At 32.4% G+C, this 18,229-nt stretch overlaps 5 non-coding genes across 5 annotated transcripts; all 5 read right to left on the bottom strand.

Moving 5' to 3' along the window:
• Positions 1 to 11,961: 11,961 nt before the first annotated feature.
• LOC141688273 (small nucleolar RNA snoR122) lies at positions 11,962 to 12,042 on the bottom strand. Its single transcript, XR_012561729.1, has one exon. It is a non-coding gene; the product is annotated as a small nucleolar RNA snoR122 (small nucleolar RNA).
• Positions 12,043 to 12,274: 232 nt separating this feature from the next.
• LOC141688261 (small nucleolar RNA R44/J54/Z268 family) lies at positions 12,275 to 12,363 on the bottom strand. Its single transcript, XR_012561717.1, has one exon. It is a non-coding gene; the product is annotated as a small nucleolar RNA R44/J54/Z268 family (small nucleolar RNA).
• A 246-nt stretch (positions 12,364 to 12,609) lies between these two features.
• On the bottom strand, positions 12,610 to 12,697 carry LOC141688262 (small nucleolar RNA R44/J54/Z268 family). The gene has a single exon (XR_012561718.1). It is a non-coding gene; the product is annotated as a small nucleolar RNA R44/J54/Z268 family (small nucleolar RNA).
• Positions 12,698 to 12,881: 184 nt separating this feature from the next.
• On the bottom strand, positions 12,882 to 12,954 carry LOC141688259 (small nucleolar RNA Z267). The gene has a single exon (XR_012561715.1). It is a non-coding gene; the product is annotated as a small nucleolar RNA Z267 (small nucleolar RNA).
• A 79-nt stretch (positions 12,955 to 13,033) lies between these two features.
• LOC141688263 (small nucleolar RNA R44/J54/Z268 family) lies at positions 13,034 to 13,119 on the bottom strand. Its single transcript, XR_012561719.1, has one exon. It is a non-coding gene; the product is annotated as a small nucleolar RNA R44/J54/Z268 family (small nucleolar RNA).
• Positions 13,120 to 18,229: the final 5,110 nt, after the last annotated feature.

Raw genomic sequence — 18,229 nt, 5'->3', positions numbered from 1 at the left:
TCCAGTTTATAACTGTATAAAAATATCGTTTCAAGGTGATCTCATATATCTAACCTTGTCTCAACGTTTTTCTGAAAATCTTTGACATGCACAAGATAATCATTTACTAGATATAAGTTTAAAAGATGAAGTTACAAGATACTCCAATATACTTATATCTTTTCCAAATACTGCTTGAACTACCACCGTTCAAGTTATAATTAGTTCAAAAGTTCATCACATAGATGAGACTACACGATAATACTTGAATAGATTCAATCTTTAAAATATCATCAAAATAAAATGAAGTTATGAGATACTTCATTTGATGCAAACATCATTTTGAAAACTTGACCCTGCCAACACTCAACAATCGCCCAACCGTAGCCTTTCTATCGAAGTGCTCTGGGTAGTGTTGCAGAAATATCCAATTGGATGATGAACTCATTACGGGAGTTTGCCGCGCCAGGAAGACCACTTACGATGATCAGTCGTAGTAGTACAACCCCACCATTTTCTACATGTAGAGGAGAACCTGTCGGATTTACTTGTCAACCGAACACTGAACTCCTAAGAAATGAACCGTCTTAGTAGAACTTCCGGGCCATTTTGGGCCAATAATAAAAGGCTGGGCCGGCGCCACTCGACCACTTACGCCACTCCTAGTTCAGATGAAATCCATGACTCTGAAACGTAAAACTCGTCCCCCCTTTCCCCAAGTAGAAACTTGTTGATACGGCTCCACCAAGAAGTCGTATCTAGTTGGAAAGGAAAACTCACCGATATTTCCCAGGCGATGCCTGTTAATGGATTAACTTGTTCCAAGAATTTTACTTCCCGAGTGTTGGGTAAGTAATCAAAATTCTTTTATCAAGATAGCAACCTTGTTGCGAATATAAAACACACCACAGAGCCGGATCCCTCAGGTTTTGAGCGAGTATTTAAATCCCCTTCGAAAGGAGGATCTTAAATATAAAAATGAGTTTTGGGATCCGCTCTAACTTTTAAAAATCATTTTGAAGACTCGCAAAACATTTTTGAGAATGTTCGGAGTGATGCTGATTTAACAAAATAAATCAGTCCCAATATATTAGAAAATATCTGAATATTATTATTTAAATAATATTCCCACAAAGAATAATCTTTATAAAAATAATTGAAGTAGAAGTTTTAAAACTTATACTTGAAATGAATATTAAATAATCAAAAATATACTTATACGAAAGTACTATCTTTATTTGAATAATCAAAAGTGAGTTTGATTATCGACACCTTATTCTTTATTAAAATAAAGAATATATCTCAGCAAATAATCGGAGTCATAGATCCTCAAATGAATATTCAAATAATATCCAATAAATAAAATAAGCTGAGTCATAAGCCCTCGAATGAATATTCGAAATAATATTCAATAAATAAATAAGCTGAGTCATAAGCCCTCGAATGAATATTCGAAATAATATTCAATAAATAAATTTAGAAATTTATAAATTCAGAAAATAATTTAGAAATTATTTACAAAATAAATAAGATTAATAATCAATTATTTATTTGATTTTCTAAATAATAAAACTGATTTTTTGATTTTTGGAAAATAAAATTAAATTAGATAATCAAAAATACAAATTAGAAATCAGATTTGGGGGTTTTTGGATTAAACCTGGTGTTGAAACCGGGCCGACCTCGGGTTACCAAGAACACCACCGCCACCACCAGAATCCGGCGACGGTGGTTGTTTCTCGGCGAGCCAAACCACGACCAAACGCATGGTTTCAGCCTCATTCTTCTGTGTTTTCGATCAACAGTAACACAGAACAACTCCTCCCTCCTCCCCTCGACGATTCGAGACAGGAATTGCGAAGAACACGGCGGCGATGTCGGTTCTCCGGCGAGCTCAAAACAGAGACGAACATCGACGAAACCGGTCTCAAACGATTGTAAATCACACGATCTATACATCTATAACACTCAGAATCATCACAGCAAGCTCAATCAAAAGTACCCAATTTAAAATAAAATCCGAAAATTATGATTCTAAAATCTAATAATCCAAAAACGAAATTGATAACATAATTAGATAGAGAATTCAAAGAGTTTTAAATCGGTTACTTACATGTTTGATTTGGTGAACAGAAACACGATCAAATTGGTGTTTGATTCCAAGAACTCCATACCCTAATTTCAGAGAATTGGGGATTTTCTTGAATTTTCTGTTTTTTTATGATTATTAATTAATTAATTAATAGAAAATCTATTATTTATATTAGTAAAAATAATAACCCTAAATAAAATTAAGTCCCTAATTAAACATCTATTAAAATTAATTAGCCCTAATTTTTATATATTTTGGGTATTGATTTTGAATTTTTAAAAGTCCAATAAATACAAAATATATGCCAAAATTCCCAAAAATTATGAATAATACAAAAATGCAAATAAAAATGATATTGATAATTTCACGATCCGACAAAAATAAAAATATGATATTTTGGGGTTTTTGACACCCGAAGGGGCCCGGAAAAGTCATTTTTCACGAAACGAGAAAATTTGTAAAATGTCTGAATGTTCAGAATATTGCGATGGTATAATCCATACTGGGTAAAATAAGGCCAATGATTCTGTTTAAATTATGGGCTATTAAAACATTGTTTGGTCCGTACAACTCTTGATATAAAAACATTTAATCTAGAATAAAACACCCGATAATTACCCGAAACACATTCTGATCGAAACTTTACACACATAGCACATAGCAGCTAGGGTTTCATAACTCAATACACTTAAGAACATAATAAAACACATAATTCACCTTTATTAGAGTATAATACAAATGTAATTTCTCAGTCGTTACAAGCGCTCTTAGTAGGATGAACTTGGGGAGTGTTGCATCTCTCATTACTCAGCCGCATCTTATTTCAGATTTGGAGCGGTTGGGTGTTAAGTTATATGTTAGAGGATCAAGTGGTGGAATTGCAAATTTGAAAGTGGAACCGAATCTTGTTTCAAGGATTAAGGAAGCTCAGAAGAGTGATACAGGTTTGGAAGCTATTAGATCTAAGGTGGCAGGTGGAAAGCGAACACATTTTCGTGTTGATGAGGAAGGTGTGATATGGTTGGGTGGAAAATTTTGCGTTCCCGCAGACCCGGCGATTCGTGAGGAAATTTTGAAGGAGGCTCATAGTTCTTCATTCTCTATTCATCCAGGTTCCACTAAGATGTATGGAGATTTGAAGAAGCACGTTTGGTGGACTGGAATGAAGGGAGACATAGCTGAATTTGTAGAAAAATGTCTTACATGTCAACAAGTGAATATAGACCATCAGAGGCCTAGTGGATTGTTGCAGCAGCTAGATATTCCAATTTGGAAATAGGAAAATATTACTATGGATTTTGCGACTCATTTGTCGAGAACGTTCAGGTAGAATGATGTCATATGGGTGGTGATTGATAGACTTACTAAGTCCACTCACTTCTTACCTATTAGAGAGACTACTCATGTTCATGAGTTGGCAGAGATTTTTCAGCGTGATATTGTTAGACTTCAAGGTGTGCTTTTGTCGATAGTTTCTTATAGGGATACGAGATTTACATCACATTTTTGGAAGGGTTTCCAGCAAGCTTGGGGTACGAGGCTTAATTTTAGTACAGCTTATCATCTACAGACCGATGGACAATCAGAAAGGACGATCAAAACGTTGGAGGATATGTTGAAAGCATGTGCTTTGGAGTGGACAGGTGATTTGGATAAATATTTGTATCTGGTAAAGTTTGCGTACAATAATAGTTGACACGCAAGTATTGGTATGCCACTATTTGAAGTTTTTTATAGTAGAAGGTGTAGGGCACCATCTTGTTGGGACGAGGTTGGTGAGAGAGTCATTGAAGGGCCAGAGTTGGTTAGAATCACTAATGAGAAGGTAGAAAGTTAAATAAAGTTTGAAAGAAGCACGATCGCGTCAAAAGAGTTATGCAGAGCAACATCGGAAGTTTGGTGGATTTGAACCAGGTGACCATGTGTTCTTGAAGGTGTCATCTTGTAAGGGTATGAAGCATTTTGGTATGAAAGGGAAGCTTAGTCCAAGATATGTTGGACCTTTTGATGTTCTGGACAAAGTTGGGGAAGTGTCATATAGAGTTGCGTTGACGCCACAAATATCTCATGTGCATAATGTGTTTCATGTGTCGCTTTTGAGGGGCTATAAGTATTATCCGTTACACGTAGTTCAATATCCATTACATAAGATTAGAGATGATCTTTCTTATGAGGAAGAAGCTGAGGCTATCTTAGCTCGAAAAGAGCAAGTTTTGAGGAAGAATACCATTTCGTTTGTGAAAGTTTTGTGGAAAAATCATTTGAAGAGAGAGGCTACTTCGGAATTTGAAGAATCTATTGTGAGAAATATCCGCATTTATTCGATTAAGGTAAGAGTATTTAGTTTCGTTTGATTCCGGGGACGGAATCCTTTTTAAGGGGGTATATATGTAATATACGTATATTATTTTAAAATAATAATAATAATAATAATAATAATAATAATAATAAGTGAAGAATTTGATTTAATTTATAATAAGAATTATAACGGAACTTGTTTTGAGTTAGTAATTAGATTAAAAAAAAAGAGTTATAAAATTTATATATAGTTGACATGACTCTGGAATAAACACAAACATTTCATTAAAAACTCTAAATCAAGGCCGCGGAGAGGGAGAAAATGAAAAGAAAAATAGGTCGATTAGCAGTACCTATTATTGAGTCAATAACCTTGAGAGAAAGTGGTGATTGTATGCAATTGAGAGGCGTTGAGAGGCGCGCATACAACAGGGTAGATAAGAAAAGCAGAGACCGGAGAGATTGTTTTATTGGGTCAGTACTCAACAGTCTAAAAAGTATATCTTATTTGTTTTGTACTACTATAAAGGTATGCTCAAGTGATGTATAGTTTACATGTTACGTTTTGCTTACACTTCATTCATATGTAAATGAGTGAGGTAAGTTAGAAATAAATATTAATTAGGTTCATCATGTGACATGTTTTATTATACTCAATAAATCTATAACTTGCTGTCCTATTATAATATTTATAGTTTTGGTCAGTCCATCAAGTTTGTAGCAACAATTATTTTATAGTTGTTATTATTATTCTTTTGAAAGTGATTCTTATATTCTTTAACATATTTAACATTATTTTACTAATCCACATCTTTTGTTAATTAATCTGTATCTTTAGTTAATTTTATATAATTTTGTGTTAACTCTTACGGTATAATCTTAAGATTATGGCCTTTTAAGATTGAGAATAAATATTGTTATTTAATACTTATGTAATCTCGTATGCATGTTTGTTAGTATGCATTAGTTTAACCAAGTTAATGTCACTGTAAATATTTTTTTTAATATTTTATTCATATGCGTGCACTAGCTAGTGAGGTCACAGGGATTCAAAAGTTTGGGTTTGTTAGCAAGATTTGGCCAAGTTCAAATATTATTAAGATATACCTAGTACATCATGTATTTTATTAATATTATATTATATGTGTGCATGCTTTATTTAAATTATAGGTTAATCCCTATCATTAGTGTTTTGGTCTGACATTATATTACACTGTTCAAACACTAGAGCTGATAGTAATTCAGTGTTTTGTTAATTATATAATATACTAGTACCTTAATGCATTGTTACATAAAGTATTAAATATAAATTAAAATTTTAATTAAGATAACATAAGATTAGAGACACTTGTAATAAACTAAGAAAATATTTAATAATTAATTTTATTTTGTAATTAGGTCGGTGCTCGAGAATTTAGCGGATCGTTCGCGAATTTTTGTTAGTAATTTTAGTCGCTATATTCGAGATACGGATTTTGTCCCCTTCTTATTCAGCGGTACTCTTCTTGAAAATTAAATATCTCTGATTTTTTGAATTCCATATTTTATTTGCTCCTTTAATATTTTTTTGATCGTTTTGACTTCCGAAAATTATTTTTAAAATTGATATCTGCTTATGCGGTTTTCAAAAATTATTTATGACACCCTCTACCTTGGAAATCTGAATTATTTGTCTCAGTTGATTTTAAATTTATGCGAGAATATTTTTATTTCGAACCCTTACTGTGATTTAGGATATACCGAGTTAACTAGTTGTAGGGGTACTACAGTTGTGTCATTGCGACACCAATGACACGACACTTTCGTGACAATGTAATTGGTCACGGCGTATCCTTTTGTTAGCTCTTGGGAGGAGCTTTTGCGCATTTGATATTTGTTCAGGATACGTGGGTGCACCCAGAGTTTTATTTGTAATTTGATTTATGGTAACGTTGTATATGCCGTACACGTTATCCATTCTATTGCACGCATTAGGTACCCTATGATGTGTGTATTTGTATTTGTTCTGATCTCGGTATGAAAGAATTTAACCCCTCGTTGTTTCAGCCATGCTTGTTTATAAAATTATTGTTTTATTATAAGTTGTGAAATATTCATTTCTGATTTCCTGTTTTATAAATTGTATTCCAAATCTGTACCGGGCGTTTGGCTCATGCCGTATTCTTTTTCTGGCAGGTGTTGTCACAGCCCCAAAATATAACTAATAGAATATAACTAATAAATATGAAGTTATTACAAACGGCTGTTAATAAAATCCAAGATCGCAAAGGTTCAGTGTTTGAACAGTCCAGCACTACCACTATTACAACTTTTATATAACTACCGGTCCTCATACAGACGCCAACTATACTACACGAGCTCTAGCATAAGTCTCTGCATCTCCACCGGTAGACTTACGAGCAGTTTGCTTAGTTCTAACCATACTTGCTAGCTGAAATAACATGAATAAATAACAAGAAGTGAGCCAATGCTCAGCAAGGTATAACATAAGACCAAAATTGACAGTATAGCAATTCATAATTTAAAGTGAGGGCGGATGGCATCATTATTCAAATCAAAATCAAATCATTGCTCAAAATTATTTTATGACGCTACGAATTACAGCCGGTGATAAGCCGCGAAGTAATCCCGAACCTCGCTGGGTTCTAAACAATTTTGGTGGGATCCCGAGACAGCTTTTAAGCCTCAAATAATAAGTGTGGAAAGGACATGCGTCTTAGTCCAAATCCACTATTCTCAAGAAAACATTGTTGTCCCTTTGACAATTTAACTTTAAAACTTTGCATTTTCTAAGAATTAGATGCCAAAAATAACATTTTAAAAGCTCTTAAGGCATGAAAGAATCATATCAATCTTTAAGGGATTCTAGGCCAACTTTAACAACAATTGTACTAGGACAAGGTTTATTGCCAAACGAATTGAGTCATCAAGGATAAGTATCAAAGATTCAACAACTAAGGAGGAAAGTATTGAAAAAGAGTTATAACCATAATCAACAAAGGTAGGGATGTCTGATATCAAGTGTAGTACATGACGTACATCAGTTACAAAGTTTGGATATGTAAATAAAGGATAGTTATCAAATAATGTAGTTCAAGGGATTTGAATTATAAGCAATTGTCAATATAGGGAATTATCGAAGCAATACTAGAATCAAATTCAAGGTATACAAGTTAATGAAGAATTCATGCTAACTAAAATATTTCGCAAGGGAATTCATAAAGGTTCTCTTAGGGTTTACGAGATCATAGGGTGGCAAAGGAAATAGGCAATGTAATAGGGTATAAATCAATCAAGTTGTTGTAAACGAGTCGAACAGGATTCAATAACAAGTTATCACAAGAATCAATATTAGGGTTTCTCAGAAATCAATAACAGGTTTATCACAAGTATTAAAAAGAATCACTACTTTATCATGGCATGAACAATATATTTTGATAATCAACTCATAAGAGAAGGCAGAGTTAGTTGCAACATATCTCAAGAGGGTTAAAAGACACTTGCAATATATAGTTTAAGAAAAACATCACTAGAACGATAAGTGAGGGCAAAAACACTTGCATAAAAGTAGAATTGACAAGGGGAAACACTTGCCTTAAGAAGGATTGACTAACTCTCGACTTGATGGTGGAAGCAACCGGGAGCACTACTCGACTTTGACGACAAGTTTACTATCTTCTCCTGAGCCTACAAAATAATATTAAACCTCATAATGATATATTCTCACAAAATTCCATCCTACTTATAGAAAATTCGAATCATAGTTGCACTTAGGCCTATTTACACGTTCGACTCTTAATATTCACATAATAGCATCATGTCCCAAGTAGTCATTTAGGAGCACATAACACATTTAGTCACATAATATATTATTTAAAATATAGTGCACGATTAAGTATTGAATGATCTCACTCTACCAACACAAATGACTCGAGGTGGTTAACTAGCCTAGTGCAACCCAACTATCTCTCCAAACTCGAAGTGCCCTAACAAGACAACCTCATTTCACTTGACTACAACCATGGCCTAACCTCCTACTGACTTTTAACTATCATATGAACTCAAGGATCAACTTAGGCCTTACATTTAAAGACTCAAAAACTAAGTGCAAAGTCAAAGTGTTCCTAAGTGCAACACCTAGGTGACATCGAATGGTTTCCAGTGTCATTAACCCTCTTCCACTAAAAGTTTGCTATTCAAATTACTACATTGAAATCTCAGAACCTAAATCTAACTTGTGCACTTGGAATGACACCGAGGTCTAACCTAGGCCTCCCGGGGCCTTCTCTCAAAGTTGACTCTCCCATGTTCCAGCGACACTCAAACTGCCCTGTTTTGCTCTCACTTTATACCCTTGGTTTTAACTCTAAACCTCCAAACTATGGCTTTCAAACCTCCCACATACTCCCTAGTATCAGTGCTAATCGAGGCCTAATGAGGGCCTACCCATGACATCACTTTCTAAGCTCAAACTTGCTCCTAACTCAAACTGTCCTTGTTCTGGAAGAATCCATGTTTCGACTTGTGCACCTTACTAAATGGATTGATTTCTCTCATTTAAAGCTTCTGGGATCGAATATAGGTCAAGTCCTAACCCCTGGTATCTTGGGCCTTCCAATGCCTAACAAATGCTAATTCATTTCTCACTCACAAGTCAAACCTCAAATCTAGAAAATGCTAAAATTTATTCTAACTCCTTCCACCTTAACTCCCTTATAAACCATGAACCCGATCTTCAACCAAGCATAATTACTATCCTAATACTCTCATCTAACACAATAACAAGTGGTGGAGATCATTCATACCCTAATGCACCATGACCGAATTATATGAATAAAATAACAAGACTAACACTTACATCACATTTTCGAGTACTTATGCACAAAACGAATATATACCACAACATGCAAACGCAATACCAACTAAATATACTCATTAAACCACTTTACATACTATATATTGTCATAATAAAGCACTTATCATCACATGCAAATCAATTCAAGGCTCAAAATCTCACAAACTATGCCATGCAACTATGATCTTGACTTATACTCAAAGATATCTTACTAGTACTTAGATTTTATTCCATAAAATTAACATGCAACCTTATCATGATCATATTTATAAAAATCTATAACATGAAAAGGTTTAAACCAAGATAATATCACCAAAAATCATGATTTAAGCACATAACTAAGATCAATCAACAATACAAACAACTATTCCATTCGACTCATTTTTAGCCAATGCCAAATGGAAGAGGGAGGGAATGACACTTGCATGTGAGTGAAACTCCCATGTCCTGCCCTTCACAACCCTTTTGCTAATTTAACTCCTAGTTTGGACCTTAAGTTCATAAGAACTAAGGTCTTCCAATTGAAAGTTACTTATCTCTTACATGCAACACAAAACCATTCAACAAACATATAAAATCTACACAAATATGTATGGAAGGGGTTTAACATGATTAAGAAGGTGGAATTACACTAGAATTCTTGATATTTGGAAATGAAAAAGAAGAGTGTGTGTGTATGTGCGCGCTTCGGCCGAGAGAGAGGAAGGAGGGGAGGAGGTGATGGTGGTGGGTGGTGCGTGCAAGTGGAGAATGGTCTCCCTTTTATCATTTTATTTGATATAAAATGGGTAGTGGAGTTGGTAATTACTTCTTTGTGCTTCTCACTTAAAATAGCACAATATGCATACAAGGTTAAAGTGGTAATTTGGTTAGGTAGAAAGGAGTTAGTGGGGTGGATAATGACATGAATGTCCTCACTTTGTATTAAAGGTAAAGATGCATGTAAGGGCAATTTGATAATCACATAATTATTAATCTAATTAAATACAAAGAATACATTTTATAAATAAAACCATAAATCTATAAATTACAAGAGTGACATCATAAAATAGTTTAGAATTTTAGGAATTTAATAAGATCAATTTCAAAAATTATTAATAAAAATGATTTTAAAAATGATTTTTTTCTTCGATAATAAAATACATTTTATAACCTACATAAATAGCAAATAATGCATTTCTTATTTTCTAAATTTCCAATTAATATCACACAATTATTTAGCATAATTCTAATCACAAACATATATTCACAAAAATTTTATAGAGTAGCTCAATATATATATATATATATATATATCAATTAAAGGATAAATAAAATACCAGTTATGATAGGTGCTTAGGGGGACTGTGTAATGGAGAGCTAGCCCATTTCGTTAATTAGGATTTCAGACTTTATCATTATCTAGACTTAATTATTTATTTAAAGATTTCAGCATTTATATTATCAATTTAGACAGTTTAGAAATTTAATATTATTTTGAAGATTTTAGACTGTTTAATTATTATTTTAAATATATTATTGCTTTTTTGCAAGTTTATGAATTATAATTTATAGGTAATATCTTCTTTTTATTATATAAAAAGGGGTGCTACATATAATCTAGAATCTAAGGTTGGAGGTAAAAACTAAGGCATGAATACTGGCAAAAGGCCTCAACATCTCATATCTATAAAATACTAAAAGAACGCAAATACTAAACAACTTATAATTATAATCAATATATATATATATATATATATAAAATACTCCAATGTAATATTATTATTGGACTTGCAGTAAACATGTTGGTTTGACCGTGTTTCAATATTTATAATAAAACATAACCCAATCCAACCCAACCTAAAGTTAATAAAAAGTGAATCCATTAAAAATTCGATTTCAAACTGTTTGGTTTGTTCGGTCTAAATAAAAGGTGAGTTGGGTCAATTTAACAGTTTAGTCAACTCTTTGTTCACCCAAAAATATGCTTGCTGGTATAAATTGAGTACACTAAATGCTTGCATTATCTTCATGTATTAATTTTGTTGCTGTGTATGTATTCTAGTTAACAGTGTGACAACTGTGATAAATTTAAGTTGGGAGCTTTTAATTCATTAGCCATTTGGATGGCGCTATGTAATTTCTTGTATGGGATACCACCACTAGGATATTGTTAAGAATTTTGTATGGGTTGGAGATGCACTTGCGACTACTTTCAACTTTCATATTATTAAACTAGTCCTGTGTCAATGCTGAGACGCTCTTATATAAGCAAGCAAATCATTTTATAAGCGGGCCCAAATATCAAACCGGCAAACATAAACGACCATCTAAAGAGATCATAAGAACATCCAGTTTACACCATTTTACAACCACCAACTTCTCGATCATATTAATACATCAATAGTCGTTTATGAAAAAAGTATAATATTGCAACGAAATAGAAAACACACTACAGTAACTAAAACTATGCAGTAGTATACTATACAGATAATTTAACTTGAGAAAAATTGGCCTTTCTTTGACAAGCCTTCATATTCTATAAAGATATGATAATTACATTGACATTCTTTGGAGCCCGAGTTGGCCGACTCAGGCTTCAACAAAGAGCACCATTCAAATCTCCGTTCTTAAGAAACAATCACAAGGCTTGCTCTGAAAGCCCAGGCATATTCAAAAACAAGGCATATTTCAATTTAAATACATTATCAACCATATTTAAGGTGATCCAGCACAAAATATTTATCAACTTCAAGCTTGCCTCAGAGGTAGTGACAATATAGCATTTATCATCATCATTTTGTGTCTGATAATACGTGCATATAATGCATCATTGGCAAACCATACAACAAATTTACACACAATCAAAAAGAAATAAATATGACAAAACAATTTGACGACAACATTCAAAAGTAACCAGAGCCTCAGCTTTGATGATTCATGTTCTTAAAAAAATTAATCATTATAAATTTCATTATATGCATTGCATCACTGGCTCATAAGATTAATATAGTTAATGTCAACCAAGAAATTATGTTAAACGATTAACTGTTTTCAAAACCCAATTAGGGTGTGCATCAAAGAGATTCCCATCGACAAATCATCATACAAACCCGAAAAGGATTTCTGATGTCCCTGTCTGTTTATCATCATTTGCACAAATTAACAGATTACATCAAAAAACATACAAAATCAAATACCAGGATCAAGAAAACCAAACATAAATACATAAGTTGTTTTCGTAAAAACTTGAGTCTTCTACAATGCAATAAAATTAACAGCCAATCAGTTGTTTCCGTGAACACTAGAGTCTTCTACAATGCAATAAAATTAACAGTCAATCAGCTCTAAAGGAAGGAATTTTATGTTAAAAACACTTTCAAATGTTAAAAGAAACAAATAGGGGAGTGCATCAAAGAGATTCCCATTGACAAATCATCACAAAAACCCATAAGGTTTTCTGATGTCCCTGTCTGTTTATCATCATTTGCACAAATTAAATGAAAACATACACAACTCATAACCAAAATTATAAAACCATAGGGAAATATAAACACAAACCTTGCAGTCAAATCAGTTGTTTACATAAAGAATACAGACTTCGACAATGCAACAAACTTAACAGCTAAATCAATCAATACTGAAATATGAAATTCACTTGTAGACATAAAATCAACAAAGGAGCCTCAGATTTAGTTGTTTTCATGGTAGAAATACTCAAAGTATATTTATAAACCATCACAGGCACACATTGTATCACTTCAACAAGCAAATCAAACTAGACTAAAAAGTCACATAACCAAAATAACATTTAATCTAGAACAAAACAGATTGCATCAGATAATTTCCCATAGACTAACTCATCTTTTACTGCAATGGAGCTCTGAGTCCCTGTCTTTTTGTCATCGTTTGCAATCTAATTAAATGCAAACACATATCAAATCAACACACATCAAATCTTTAAACAAGCCCACTAACATATAAATAATAATCTTACAACCCAGATCAAAAAAGATGAAATCTTTTTAAAAAAAGAGTGTCAAAAATATACAATCTTGGAAACCCAAAATCTCAAAAGATTGGTGAATTGACAAAATGCCTTAGACTAGGTTCTTTTCAGAGTAAAATAAATTAACTCAAAGTATATTTATAGCCATCACAGGCGGAAACAATTTACATAACACAAAAGAATAAAAAAATAATCAAATGTAATTTCATGACTTGTAAAGATATCTCACAAGAAGAGAAGGCAAAGAGAATTCACAGAGGGGCTGCTGTGGAAGATTATAAACATAGATGGGTATGTATATATAGAGTTATATTGTATACAAGCTGCAGAGTTTCAAGTTAGGGCACAATATAAGAATTGGGTTAACGCAATGAATATAAGAATTGGGCCTGTCATTTCGAATTGGGAGACATGCATCCTGGGCCATCTAATATTGTTTTATGATTTTGCGCGATATGATCTTATTAATTTAATTTGGATTAAACACTTTCAAACATCAAATTTGTTGGTTTTGAAAAATTTTAATTGACATGAATTGATTAAAATTATATATATACATGTAAATGTTCATGATTTTTTTTGTAAAAACATGTATTTTAATTTTAAATAAATTATTAAAAATTGTGCTTTAAATAAAAATGTAAATGGTTAGTTATTACTCCCTTCGTCCCACCTAATATTTTATATTGGGGGACGGCGCGTACGCTAATACTCTTATAAAATGTAGTTGTCTCAAATTTTTTTAAAGAAAAAATTAGTCTAAATAAAAATATAATGTTCAAATTTTTATTAAACAAATTAATAATAAATTATGTAACTATACTTTATTTCTTAAAATGAGTGCTAAAAATGAGAACATAACTGCAGCGAGATGAGTAGGACGGAGCGAGTAAAATTAAAAATATTATTATTTTAGAAATTTTTCCATGATATTTTTGAAACAAGAGGTGTTTAATATTGTACAAAATCGAAAGTGTTTTTTAAGTGGAAAATATAATTGTCCATGATATGTTTAAAATGAAATATTTTAGTTGGAAAATTGAAAAGCCCACGTGATTTAGTTGAAATATGTAATTGAATAGTTTTTTTTGACAGCCGGGAAAACCAACACCAGGAAAAGAAATTAAGAGTGAGAGGGAACAAGGCAGGAGGAGGGTAGCAACCCAACGGAGAGGAAAAAACTTAGGACAATCCGGTGAGCTGAGGCGAAAACGAGAAGGAAATATTTAACGTGGAAGCCATAGCTTTGATATCCTCAAATAAAATTGCACATTCCCAATGAGGAACCATCTCAGACGATAACAAATCAATATTTATTTTACACTCAGATTCCACAATATTGTTCAGAAAATGGCACTGACTAATAATCGAGCAAGCCTCACGAATGGCAAATAGCTCACATTGAAGAAAATATGAAGCAACCGTGGTTTAATTCTGGCTTATATATTGTTTATAGGTTACCGAACCCACTCTAAGCTTAAGTCTACCCCGGAACACTCAGGTAAGTTTTCAACCCGTATAACTGTTGTTGTGATTTCTATATGTATATGCATTATCTTGTGATAAGTGCATGATTGTTGTGAGTAAATCTTGTGATATATTGGAGCACGTTGATATGATATATATATATATATGCATGCCTGTTTCGTAATCTCGATATCTCATTGTTGATTCAATTGTTATAAACTGCATAATACATATGCTAGAGATAAGCATTATTTGCGTATACCCTTAATATAGGGGACCCAAAGGTTAACATTGTTCTAAATCGGGAGGCGATGTTCCCGAGTATATTATTTATATATATATATATATATATATATATATATATATATATATATATATATATAGTTTTCAAAACTATTAATTGGATAATGTTTATTCGATAGTTTTAAATTATAAGTGAATATTAGTTTTAATATTCATTCGAGGACTTATGACTCCGTTTATTTATTAAATAATATTCATTATTTTCTTAAAGAATAATTTTTTATTATTCGCCAAGTATTCGAGAAATGACTGATATCGTCAATCATTCTTACATTAAATATTTTCAGAAAGTTATTTTCAAAACTTTTATTTCATTTACTTTCATAAAAGCTATTCGTTATTGGAATATTAATTATAGCATAATATTCAGATATTCTTTGATTATCTTGGAATTGGTTTATTCAATCAAATCATCCTTATTCCAAACGCTTTCAAAAATATTTTCGAGTCTTTTAAATGATTTGAAAGGCTCAAACGGATCCCAAAACTTGTTTTCAAATTTAAGATCTTCCTTTCGAAGGGGATTTAAATATTCGCTTAAAAATCTGAGGGATACGACTTTGTGGTGTATTTTATATTCACAACGAGGTTGATGTTTTGATAAAAGAATTTGATTACTTGCCTAACGTTCGGGAAGTAAGTCCATCTAATTGAGTCGGCATAAGCGACAGGCCGGGGTACGGTCTATCAAGGTGTAAGAGGTTGGGTGACAGTCCATCAATGTGTGAGTGGCCGGGTAATGGTCTAGCGCAAGGTCCTAATGCGTCCAGGGTGATGAACGGCGAGGAATTCATCCATCTACTAGTAAAAAATGTTACTTATTGGTATCTTTGCCTCATCAGCAAGATATCAGGTTTATGCCAAAGTTTTCTTATTTCCAAATTCATTGGATATTACAACTCTGTTTATACTTTTCATAACAGAGGTTTTCAAGGAGTGTATGAGATATATATATATATATGTGTGTATATATCGTAAATTAATGAAGTATCTCGTAACTTCATTTCTTTTAAATGATATTTCAAAGATTGATTCTATTCAAGTCTTAAGTTGTAGTCTCATCTATGTGATGAACTTTTGAAACTGATTATACCTTGAACGGTGGTAGTTCAAGCAGTATTCGGAAAAGATATAAGTATATTGGAGTATCTTGTAACTTCATCTTTTCATCTTATATCTAGTAAAGGATTATCTTATGCATGACAAAGATTTTTAGAAAAACGTTGATACAAGGTTAGATATATGAGATCACCTTGCAATGATATTTTTATACAGTTATAAACTGGAACTCTGTGTATATTATGCGGAAGAGGATTTCAAAGATTTTGAAAAGTATATATACATATATACTGAATATTTTGCGACTTCATCGCGTTAAGATATCAAACTTGGTTCATTTCTACTGGACCAAGAATTTCATGAGTAATATGAGAATGCTCATATATTGTTAATTATTATACATGTTATTTCGGTGGGCTTGTTTCTCACCCTTACTTTATTCTTTCATCACACAACAACAGCTAGGTAAGATGAATCAGACCAAGCTCCCAATTTGCGAGCAGATAGGAAACGTTCTGCAGTTTCTTGTAGGCATTGAATCCGCTATAGCTGAGGTAGGAACTGAAAGGAATATGTCCTAAGTCCAATCATGTATTAGGATTTAGGAATAACTTTTATGTAATCTGTTTTGATTTCATTGATATTAATAAAGACTTGTTTTATTTTTATTACGGGCTTTATCTATTTAAGTGTTTAAATAAGATATACCATAGTTTAGAGTAAAGCTTTTTATGGATTATGATGAGATCATAATAGTGAGACCTAAAAAGATGATAACTCTAAACTTAAATAGTTCCTGGTCGTAGGATTACTAACTGGTAATTAATAATCCGCAGAGATCGGTACATACTATGCTTGCTTCATTATGAAGGATGTCTGTTCTCATAGACATTTGTGTGGTGACACTATAGCTAGTATGTAGGTGCTTATTATGGAATAAGTTCACTGAACATGACTCGCACAGCTGAACAACTGATGGAGTTCACTCACGTGTCAGTAGTTGTTCACATAGTGATAGTTGTACAAGTATCCTTAGACTTGAGGTCATCATAGTCATCTTGTGTACACTGAACTATATTTTGGTTTAGTTCTTAGTCTCCAGGGACAATTATTAGGGCTCTTCTGGGTATAGGAATTTGTACACGAAGATAGTGTATGATCAATAAAGGATCTACCCCTTCCAGTGAAGGAAGCGAATGTTCAAGGATGATCCACTTATGCTAGTTCAGGAATCTCTGGCCAGAGTAAATGAAATTAGAAAGGAGTTTCTAATTTGCATAGAACTACGCATATTAGATGGTAAGCAAGTGATTGAATTAGATAGGCTTGACACGAGATCCATGCCTTGTATTTAGTCGGAACATTGTAGGGTAGAAGGAGTTTATTGTACGGTAACTATTCACTGACAGGTTCTTGGTATTCTAAGCAGTGAATTCATATTATCCGGATAGTCGCGATATGTTGAGAAGCATCACTCACGATGTAGAATAAATGTGATTAATTAATTAATCATATTTAATAAATTAGAGAATTTATATAAATAATGATAAAATAGTTTTATTATTATTTATTTCTACTACCGGCTTAATATTGAACCTACAGGGTCACACCATAAAAGGAGAATGATTTAATGGTGGAGGAATTAATTAATAATGACTAATAATTATTTATTTATGAAATAAATAATTAATAGGCAAATTTAATAATTGATTAAATGAGATTTAATTGATTATAAATTAATTAAGAAAAGTTCTTAATATTATTAATTAAGGATTTAATTTTTAGAAATTAAATCAAGAGAGAGATTTATTTCTAAAGTGTTTAGAAAAAGGATTAATGATTAAAAGGTGTTTTAATTATTAATGAGAATAATAAATGGGATAATAATAATAATATTTATGGGAAAATTTCAGCTGAAAATTTTGCCTATAAATACACTATTATAGACCCTATTTTATTCCAACCGACATCAAACCCGAAAACCCAAAAAGTTTGGAAAACTCAATTCTCTCCACCTCCTTCATCCTCCTTAACATCGTTTTCTTGGTGGATACCGGTGGAGTGCTTCACACTTGAGGAGCAACTGCTAAGGATCTCTGATCGTTGTCTCCGAATTATTTTAAAAGGTTAAATTCGATCCCTCGAATTTTTATTCACGATTTATATGCTTTTATTTGGATTTTGTATG

The sequence above is a fragment of the Apium graveolens genome, chromosome 9, assembly GCF_009905375.1.
Source record: "Apium graveolens cultivar Ventura chromosome 9, ASM990537v1, whole genome shotgun sequence".
Classification (NCBI taxonomy): Eukaryota; Viridiplantae; Streptophyta; class Magnoliopsida; order Apiales; family Apiaceae; genus Apium; species Apium graveolens.
The sequence above is the reverse complement of the archived record's forward strand: the minus strand, read 5'-3'. Positions and strand labels throughout refer to the sequence as shown.